Source organism: Pocillopora verrucosa, chromosome 3 (assembly GCF_036669915.1).
Source record: "Pocillopora verrucosa isolate sample1 chromosome 3, ASM3666991v2, whole genome shotgun sequence".
NCBI classification, from domain to species: domain Eukaryota; kingdom Metazoa; phylum Cnidaria; class Anthozoa; order Scleractinia; family Pocilloporidae; genus Pocillopora; species Pocillopora verrucosa.
The window spans coordinates 21,051,652-21,061,502 of NC_089314.1; the positions used below are offsets into that span (position 1 = coordinate 21,051,652).

The 9,851-nt window shown below is 37.2% G+C and overlaps 4 non-coding genes across 4 annotated transcripts; 2 read left to right on the forward strand and 2 right to left on the reverse strand.

Moving 5' to 3' along the window:
• Positions 1–136: 136 nt before the first annotated feature.
• Positions 137–399, reverse strand: Trnam-cau (transfer RNA methionine (anticodon CAU)). Its single transcript has 2 exons — positions 363–399; positions 137–172 (listed from the first exon to the last, which is right to left on the reverse strand). It is a non-coding gene; the product is annotated as a tRNA-Met (tRNA).
• A 553-nt stretch (positions 400–952) lies between these two features.
• On the forward strand, positions 953–1,025 carry Trnak-uuu (transfer RNA lysine (anticodon UUU)). The gene has a single exon. It is a non-coding gene; the product is annotated as a tRNA-Lys (tRNA).
• A 720-nt stretch (positions 1,026–1,745) lies between these two features.
• Positions 1,746–1,830, reverse strand: Trnam-cau (transfer RNA methionine (anticodon CAU)). The gene is given in 2 exon segments: positions 1,746–1,781; positions 1,794–1,830. It is a non-coding gene; the product is annotated as a tRNA-Met (tRNA).
• Positions 1,831–2,001: 171 nt separating this feature from the next.
• Positions 2,002–2,074, forward strand: Trnak-uuu (transfer RNA lysine (anticodon UUU)). The gene has a single exon. It is a non-coding gene; the product is annotated as a tRNA-Lys (tRNA).
• Positions 2,075–9,851: the final 7,777 nt, after the last annotated feature.

Below are 9,851 nucleotides of genomic sequence, written 5' to 3' on the forward strand. Positions count from 1 at the left end.
AATCAAAAGATGTTGGTAAGATTGCCTCGTTAGCGCAGTTGTCAGCGCGTCAGTCTCATAATCAAACAAGATTTTTTTTCTATCAAAGCCACGCTACCTCCTGTAAAATTGCTTAGATAGGGTACTTAAAAATGAATGCCCCGTGTGAGGATCGAACTCACGACCTTCAGATATCTATTAAGATTATGAGACTGACGCGCTGCCTACATAATATTTAATATCTAATATTATAATATTAATTTTGGTCATTTTGCTAGCCAGGCAAGTAAAGAGGTTGTTTTTTTTCTATCAAAGTCACGCTGCCTCCCGTAAAGTTGCTTAGATTAGGTACTTACTCAGGACCTTCAGATAGCTAATTAGACTATGAGACTGACGCGCTGCCTACTGCGCTAACGCGGCCGGTTGAATGAAGAGAATGGTATGTGGCTTCATGATTTGGTATTCACCTCAGATTTAAATGCATGATACTACCTACGACGATTAACTAACGGTTATAATGTCCCCACGATATTATATCTTATTTACTTATCTATTAATTATTATTTCTACCATCACGAATGTACCTGTGGTGAATTGAAATAAGGCTCTCTCTTTCATCCAGCCGCATTTACAACAGATCGCATTGGGGATATGAACATAGCAAACGATGTAAGCCCGAAAATATCTTATGCGAGATTGATAGGTTTTAAGCATTGGAATTTACCGCCTTTGAAAATAACTGTTCTTACTTTTCACTTTTCATGGGCGTGTTAGACAAACATAATAAATGAGTCGAACTTCAATTCAGAAATCTAACAAAACTGACTAATTTCGCAGCTCACACATCGCTGCACGGTTGTGCGATGAGAAGGGAGTAGAGAGATTCCATTCATGGGTCCTTTTTTTAAATCTAGACTGGGTACTAGTTGTTCCGATCAAAATCTAACGCAATATTTTCTAGGCGTCAAGTCCAGCCCGGTTAGCTCAGTCGGTAGAGCATCAGACTTTTAATCTGAGGGTCATGGGTTCAAGTCCCATATCGGGCAGAGCTTTTTTTCTTGCTCAATCCTTGTTGTTGGCTCAGGGCATGATAGCGGCTGGGTTCCGTAGAGCGAAGAAGACCTAAGGTAGAACAGATGACGTTGTGGTAAAGAAATACCGTTGTCCCGAGGAAAATTCAAAAACAAACTTACAAGGCAAAACAGCACGGAAGAAGTCTCTCAAGCGATGCGTTTTGATTGGCTCTCTCTTTGGTTATCATCTTTTGTAGGACAGACGCATAGATGACGTCGCTATTAAAACTTTCTGCTTCATTATATTATTTTTTAGCAATGGAGAACTTTTTCCGTGTTTACATACTCTCATCTAAACACAAGGAGGGGTTGAGTTAAGCAAACCCGAATAAAGAGATTGACAGATGCTGTAGACAGCTTTTGAAACCAACCTCGGCAAAAATTTGACTATAAACAGATAGCACAGATGCTATTCCTTCTTACGCAGTTTCAAGAGCCATAGTCGAGCTTACTCTTCACTTCCGGGCGGAAGTAACCCCATTCTGTAGGGTCAATGGTTAAACATTTTAATTTGATTTAGTAAGAAAAGTTTATGGTAAGAGATGTTGAGGTCAAAAATACTTTAATAGAGACTAAATTTAATAATAATCATTTTGGTCCTTGCTAGGCAGACAAGTAAAGAGGTTGCATTTTTTTCTATCAAAGCCACGCTGCCTCCCGTAAAAATTTTTAGAGTAGGTACTTAAAAATGAATGCCTCGTGTGAGGATCGAACTCACGACCTTCAGATATCTAATTAGATTATGAGACTGACGCGCTGCCTACTGCGCTAACGAGGCAATCTTACCAACATCTCTTGATTGGAAAAAGTAGTTTCTCTCTCGCAGTTTTAGTACTAAAAGCTCTGTGCTCACCACCAAAAGTTTTTCATGGTCACTTTTTAAAATTCATATTAGACTGGGTATAGTCTTTCCGAGGAAAATCTAACGCTATTCTTGGGGTTAAGATCAGCCCGGTTAGCTCAGTCGGTAGAGCATCAGACTTTTAATCTGAGGGTCATGGGTTCAAGTCCCTTATCGGGCTTGGTGTGAGATCTTTGCTGGAGAGATCTAAAGAGCATGGTGTAAACATGCGACTTGTTCACACTACCCAAACTTCTGCCGTTTCATGAGAGCACGTCTAAATTGAGGGTTAAGCCGTAAAAAAAACCGTAAATCGGTGATGGCTACATGACAATATCAAGAAAGGCAGAAAATATTGCAAAGATTTTTGAAGTTCGCTATAGTTCCATTTGATAGAGTGAGCTATCTAAAGTAACAAACTGAAATATACCATTACCAGTGTTATCGCCCGGTATAGGACTTGAACCCATGACTCTCAGATTAAAAGTCTGATGCTCTACCGACTGAGCTAGTCTGGCGACTCGTCTTTATCGTCATGTATTGCTCTCATTGAACGTAACTTCCTACCTAGACTATATTTTAAGAAGATGATGAGAGGGGCTAACCAGATTTTAATAGTATGTGACTAATTATTGGAATAGACATGTCAGTAAAGTGAGGAATAGAAAACGAGAACATGCAGTGATGTACGTGAGAAAGGATGGCGCAGTGACCGAGTGAGCTCTCTTCCCATCGCTGTGGCCAGGGTTCAATTTCTTCATCTGACATGTAATTTAAGTTTGTTGCATTTTTTGGTCTGAGGATTTTCTCCGAGCATTCCTTGCTCCGCTTTCCACCAAAACTTACACTTCAAATTCCATTTGAGGTTGACTGAGAAGCGAGTCAATTCAACAGAAAAACACATTAGTTCTTTTCTGCAGCTTAACATGATTCTTCAGACTTTATACATGCCGTGAGTGATAATGATGGAGAACTGAACGACTATATAACACCAAAATCAGACAGGAGATTATCACAACAAAGTCAAAAAACATTTTTAAAGGCTGCCCAAAAAATTCTCAAAAAATGTCTAAGAAATAGCTGTTCTAGTTACAAAACTACGGTTTGTTTTCTCGCCAGTTCAAATTCGAAGAGAGTAATTAAAAAATATGTACAGTAGTTTTTAAGCACTGCATTTTGCCTTTTTTTCCAAATGGTAAAGCTATCAAGGTGGAACCCTCTGTCAATTTCATTTTCTCTAGCCGTCTGGTTGATCGTCAAAACGGCACGAAATATGTAAAGTTGTGCTTATTTACATCGAGTTTTCTCAGTTTCAACCAATGGGATCAAATCACAGTAAATCTACTCACAGCAATCAGATCAGAGAACAGATATAACAAGTTCGTGGTCAAGTCTCAAGAGCATCGCCTTCGTTCGTGCCACAAAGGCTCTAGAGTTTTGCACATTACCTCAGTGCAATTCTTTCACACACATCTTTTGAGTGGCGTAGAGGTCCAGAGAGAACACAATGCCATACATCGAGAAAAGAAGACATGGAATCGTCCGCGACACAAAAGATCTCCTATGTTCCTCTGGTTTCATCTTACAGCAGCCGCAGTAAACGTATTTCTACTCTAAAAGGTATTTCGTCGCAAAGGTTCCAAAATGCTTCCAGACTTTTTCCCACCTGACAAGCTGACGAAGAAAACTATGAATGATGAAAAGTTCGATCCTTCTAAAGGCACAGACATAAGGAAATATTATTCTTGGGAGAACGAAGAAAAAGGCCGGTCTGAAGTGGAAAAAATCAAGGAATCTTGGATGATGTACTTTGGCCTTACCAAGGCATGATTCTACTCTAAGCTTTGACTGTAACTACGTGATGTTCTCTTTGAAATTAGATGTTCTCATAAGCATTCAAATCTGATCGAGATTAACTTTTTTTTCTCAATGAGTCATTCAGTTTTAGGAGGTTAACAAATATGATTAGTCGACTAAGGAAAAGGATGAACCATTTTGAAGAAGAGGGAAATCAATTATTGTGTGTTTTTACTTTTCAATATTTTTGCCTCATTTCTTGCTTAATCAATACTGTTTTCAGCGTTTTCCTCAAATATGGTAGTCTATGAAACAAAATGTCGGAACTAAGTGACTTTGAGTCGAGATTATCTCACACGTCAACGGATCAAAAGATATTATGCAATAAAATCAATATTGTTCATTTGAGATCGACCAATAGGATTGTATGTTCATTAACAAAATGAAGGATTTGCCTCAAACAATCGATCTCAATGCAAATAATTGCTAAGGCACTGATGCGTTTGTGAATTATTATTATTTCATAGGTAAAATAAAACAAATACTGCCACGACCAGGATTATATGAATTCGATTCTCGTCATCAAAATTAAGCAATCATTGGATTACGGCGTCAAAGAACTAGAAAATGGAACATCAAATGGTCTCGATATGAATTATACGCTAAGTTTTCGGTAATTTTAATGTTTTGTTGCACCATCGAGGCCAGGTTCGTTTGTAAGTCATTAAGTTCACTTAATCTCAAAGCAAAACTTAGCGCAAGTTTCATAATTTATCACTGTGGATTATAAAAACGATTGTGGAACATAATTTAAAATAAAATAAAGGGAAAATACTACGTGAGCGGCGTGTTAATCTATTTGAATTATACAACGGTCAAAATGCATAACGTTATATTTCTTTTTTCATGCATTGCTACTATCAGGAAACGCCCTTGCTTTTTATTGACACCGCGTTAATATGTTTACCTGGAAAATTTACCCCGACTGGAGAGGAATAGCAAAAATATCATTATATTTTTTTTTTTTTTTTTTTTTTTAATAACCATACTAAAGAAACAGATCTATTCTTCTTCGTCCCGGCGGGCTATGAGTACACTGGCGGCACATTGGGCATGCACTCAATTATGGTTAATTATAAAACTAAAGAGCCGCGACGCCGGCGGTTTTGAAAGGCACCGATTTCGCTCGATGAATACCGACCTTCACAGGCTAAGCGCTCACGGTAGGCCTAGTTAAAGATATAAAGTCTCCATTCGTTTGCATTATATACCTAATCAGCGAGCATAGGGTTAGTATTTCGATTAGAACTCGTAAGCTGTTCACTGTGCAATTTCGCCAACGAGGGACAAAAGTCCCTTCAACCTATTGTTTTACAAACCGCCAACATCCGCTCGTAATATTCTAAAAATCGTAGAATTGGGCTTTAGTCAGTTTTGTTTGCTATGCGCTCTTGTCAGACTCTGAGTGGAGTTAACTTGTATCCGTCGAACAAAAATATTTCAACCGATGATGGCGTGGACACCGGAAACATATCCCAGTTCTACGAGCCATGATAATTTTTACGATTCGGGAATCACTACCAGAGGAAAGACATCCCAATGAAGATCAGTGAGTTGACTTCGATGACTCAAACAATTCTTTGAATGCAGGATCTTTCATTTATGGAGAAATAATTCCGGATTGAGAGAGTCAATTAGAAATTGAAGGTAAAGTTAAAATCACCTGAATACAAAGTATCACAAGCAGTCAATTCAGACAACTTTTCAAATTTCAAGGTTGACAAGAGGTCAGAAGTATGCAAGTGTGACAGGTGACGCGAACTTCAGTCGTAATGTATCGTAACGATAAATGTAATTAGTGTTATCAACTGAGTTGACAACGTTAATTGGCCATTGTAAAGAATTTAAAGGCTGACGTTCCGAGCGTTCGCCCTTCGTCAGAGCGATTGGGTAACGATAAATATAGAGCGATTAGGTAAAGATAAATGGTCTGAGTGAAACTTAGTTTGCCAGGTACAAGTTTGCGATCTCATCGATATAAATACAATTTTACCAAAAGCTTATCGAATCGTCATCTCTAAGTCTATCTCTTATTTATGAATTGTATGTTTTCAGTCCTGGATGGAGATGTAGAACCCACAAACATTTGATAAAAGCACATTTTAGGCCAATTTTGTTGTTGCGAAAATTGATACGATGCATAATTCACTTCGGTTGAATTACGCTTCGATAAAAATTAGTGAATTATTTCAGATTTCTTGGATTCCGTCGTTGTTTTCAATGTAAAAGCCGGCCAAAACCAGAAGGCGCCCTCACAATGGCTTTGTAGAGTGGTCTGCGGTACATTATCCTTTTCATTGGTTTGTGACTTATTAGGCAACATTGTACGGTTTGATTTTTATTATTCTGGAAACAGTTGCAGCTGACAGAGAGAGGGGATTGTTTTTCCTAGAGGCTTATTTTTGCCCTCTTATTGAGATACACATGTAGCATTATTACCTACTGTAAACATTGGTGGAGATATTAATTAAAATCTGTGATACTGTTAATTTAGTTTTCCTCTGAATAGTGAACGGTTTAAAGTTTTCATTAGAAGGTTGAGCATTAATTTCCCTGTGGTCTTTTGCAAGACAATGCAAGATTTAAATGATATATTTGCTCTCAATTTATCACGTATACAGATATTTTAAAATAGGTCAAAGGACTGAAATCGTGACTAGTTAATATATTTTGGCTAGAGTAGATTGCTTATTTGCCGTAAAACAAACTTCAATTTTATTAAATTAATGATATTTTTCATTCAGTTTTTGTATCTGATCATAAAATAAAGTGATATGACTTAAATTGTATGTTGTATTGCTTACTTTTTTAACATTTTTATATTCGAATTTTATCATGTGGCATTAAGCCATGTGCTATTTTAGGTACATAATTCCTGTTGAAAGTTAATTGACGGAATATTCGTGGCATCTGTTATTGACTGGTTAGAGAAAAACTGTTATATTCCTGTATCCATGAGTGAATTTCTGCAACATCTAGTGAATGGGAGGATGTAGAATTTCTGCAACATCCACTGTATTAGTGGTCACAGAATTTCTGCGACACCCAGTGTATAAATGGTAGCAGAATTTCTGCGACATCCAGTGGACTAGTGGTGGCAGAATTTCTGCAACACACAGTGCGTGAGAGGTTGCAGAATTTCTGCAACATTCAGTGACTGACTGTTAGCAGATTAGACGGATTACCTCTGCATCTTTTCATGATTTTCCATTAACACATAGTTTCTTTCGGACACGCTAAATATTGCAGAGGAAAATGTAAATTTTCAATTTATTTTAAAATTTGTCCGTTAGGTTTGATAATTTTTGGAAAACACAAAATAGATTAGAAAGCGTTTAAAGGTGATAGAGCAAAATTTTCGAAGAACTGATGATAGAATTAATATATGACTGTTACAAAAATAAGAATAAGGGGCATTTTTCCACAATCTGTTAGAATGATTTAAAATGACGTTTCAAAGTTAAAATGTAAGGAACGTGAAATTTACTTTTCCCAATGAAGATGCAAATAGTTTTGTATGTAATTGAGAAAGTGGAAACAGCAATGAATTAAACGTCAACCACAACTTTTATTTTTGTATTCTGTGGCCCACAAATAGAAACAACCTTCAATCATGCAAATCTTGTTCGTTTGGTTAGGAAACATCATTGTTCTCTGCGCTGATGACGTTAGGAAACGTTTGCGTCATTTCAAAGGATTTAACTAAGAACTAACTTGTTAATCCTTTTAACTCCCAGAAGTTATCAATATTCCAATTTGTTACCTTGCAAACAGGTCATGAGAACACGAGAGCTTATCAGAGGGCATTATCTTGATTTGATATAATAGTGGGACTGATTGGCTTTTAGTAAGAGAAGAATATCATTTTGTACAATTGAGTCACTACTGTACGAATTCAGATCTTGGTCAGAGGAATAGGCTGTGATGTAAAACTAGAAATTGCCACGAAGACGAAAGTAGTCGATGCAAATTAGATGAAGATCATTAGAAAAATGATAATTGGATCGAGATAAAAGTGCATCGTCATTAGGGGATTCTTCTTTGCGGTGAACTTTGATCAATTTGCGCTTGGTTTTGTCGCAAGATTGCGTGATTAGTAAAAGGCTTTTATCAGCCGGTCCGTTTTGAATTGCACCCTAGGCACTTGGAAATTACGTTTGCACAGCCCAACGGTGTACACAAGCAATGCAAATTTTAGTGATAGCCACGCTTGTTGTTCTTCTCATTCACAACTTGTTTCATTTTCCACAGATGTAAACAAGAAGTAACTTTCAGTAAATATCAGTTATAACTTTCAGTTCGTTTTAAGAGACTGATTTCACGGTAAAATCTCCAGCAGGGCAGGAAACCTACACATTTACAATAAGAGGTTTAGGAATAATGACACTAATGAAAAACACTTTTCGCCACATTCCACTTTAAGTACGCTCTCGTAGTTCTCTAAGATGTCAATATTCCACAATCCATACAAGTTTTGTCGTAAAAGTGAAGAGAAGTGTTTTTTTTCATTTTCTCATACAGAGTCAGGGTCTCTAGGCCTTAGCGGCACAATCCCCAGGCTTCCGAGAAGTCATTGTCCCCCAGGTTGTCTTTCTTCCCTTCCACGCATATTGGAATAAGCGGAGCAAAAATGAGTACTTTTGATATTCTTCCAAACTATTTATCTGAATGCTGTGCCAAGTATTTGTACCGTAGGAAAACCACATTATACAGAATGCTTTTCCTTAATAAAAACGAAAAAACAAATTAAGTATAGGGAAGGTAACCTTAACCTGGCTGACCCAAGTGAAGTTCACGATGAAAGATGTGTATCCCAGTGGAACGCCTTTTTATACAATTAATTCCACACCGAACTTTGATGAACGTCCACAGTTCACAATGGTTTTGCTAAAGCGGAACTTGGGAAAATTGAAGAGGATCTGAGATGTTTTTTTTGATAAGTGGTGAAAAAAGAAAGGGATAATTTACTCAAAGATTGATGACTGGCCAAGAGAAATTACTTTCATTGTGACAGTCCGTAAGTGCCTTGTAGAAGTATTCGCCAACAATGAATATTCAGGACTACGCCAAGTCGCTCATATTGTTGTTAAATCCAGCTGATCTTGTTTTTCTCTTCTTTGATATCTCAGCCGGCAGAAAATCTGGACTCATAGACTCATGCTCCGATCACAGCATGAATAAACATTCAAGCTCAAGTATCTTTATCCTCCTTCAAACAATGAAGACAACAAAAGTGAAATTTTTTTAAGGATTTAATTCAAACTCTTCAAGAATAAACATACGTGTGCAGTAAACTTTTCAGTCCGAAGGAAAAGACCTGTCGAAGCCGAAAAGCTACATTGAGGGCGTGCGGGCATCCATAAAATGAGTGACAGCTTTGTTTGATTAGGTTTTGGTTGTTGGAAGGGTAATTATATGCTGCAGTTCTGATAAGCCTCTTATCTTCTACGGTTAAAACGTATTGTGATAAAAATCAAAGTGCTCTATGAGCAAACTCGTGAATTGACACATGATTTTTTGGATTATGTTTAACGTTATCTGGTTTAGGGAATTTTGTGGTTGATTGTCGTATCTAGAGTACAAGCAGTAGTTCAGTGTTTGCTAATGAAGCAAAGAAACAAAGTAACGTTGGGATAAGAAGGCATTGCAATTGAAATGATCATGCTATTACATTTGACAAGGGTGGATGATGTCATGTGTTTTAAACGTATATCATTTTTGTTTCTGGTTCAAAAGAAAAGGTTGGAAGTAAATGTGGGTGAAAAGTGAAATTTACTGTCTATCATTGTAAAAATTAGAAAATCAAGGCAATACTGTCTTAATGAAAACAGTAACGATTCCCTCTTTATCAAATGAGACAAACGGGAACGAGTGTTGAGTGATATAACTAAGCCAAGACTGCCACCGTTATTTTGCTAGGCAACGTATAATCAATAACAAGATAGAATTTCATTTCAGGCCTATTTATCAATTTTGCGGTGTATAACTTTCGCATTTTAGTACGTAATACGTACTTCTTCTTCCTGTTGCATCCGCGTCAAAACAATGCCAAAAAAAACCCGTCAAACCGGTTCTTATTAGCGTGATACAAACCTCCAGCC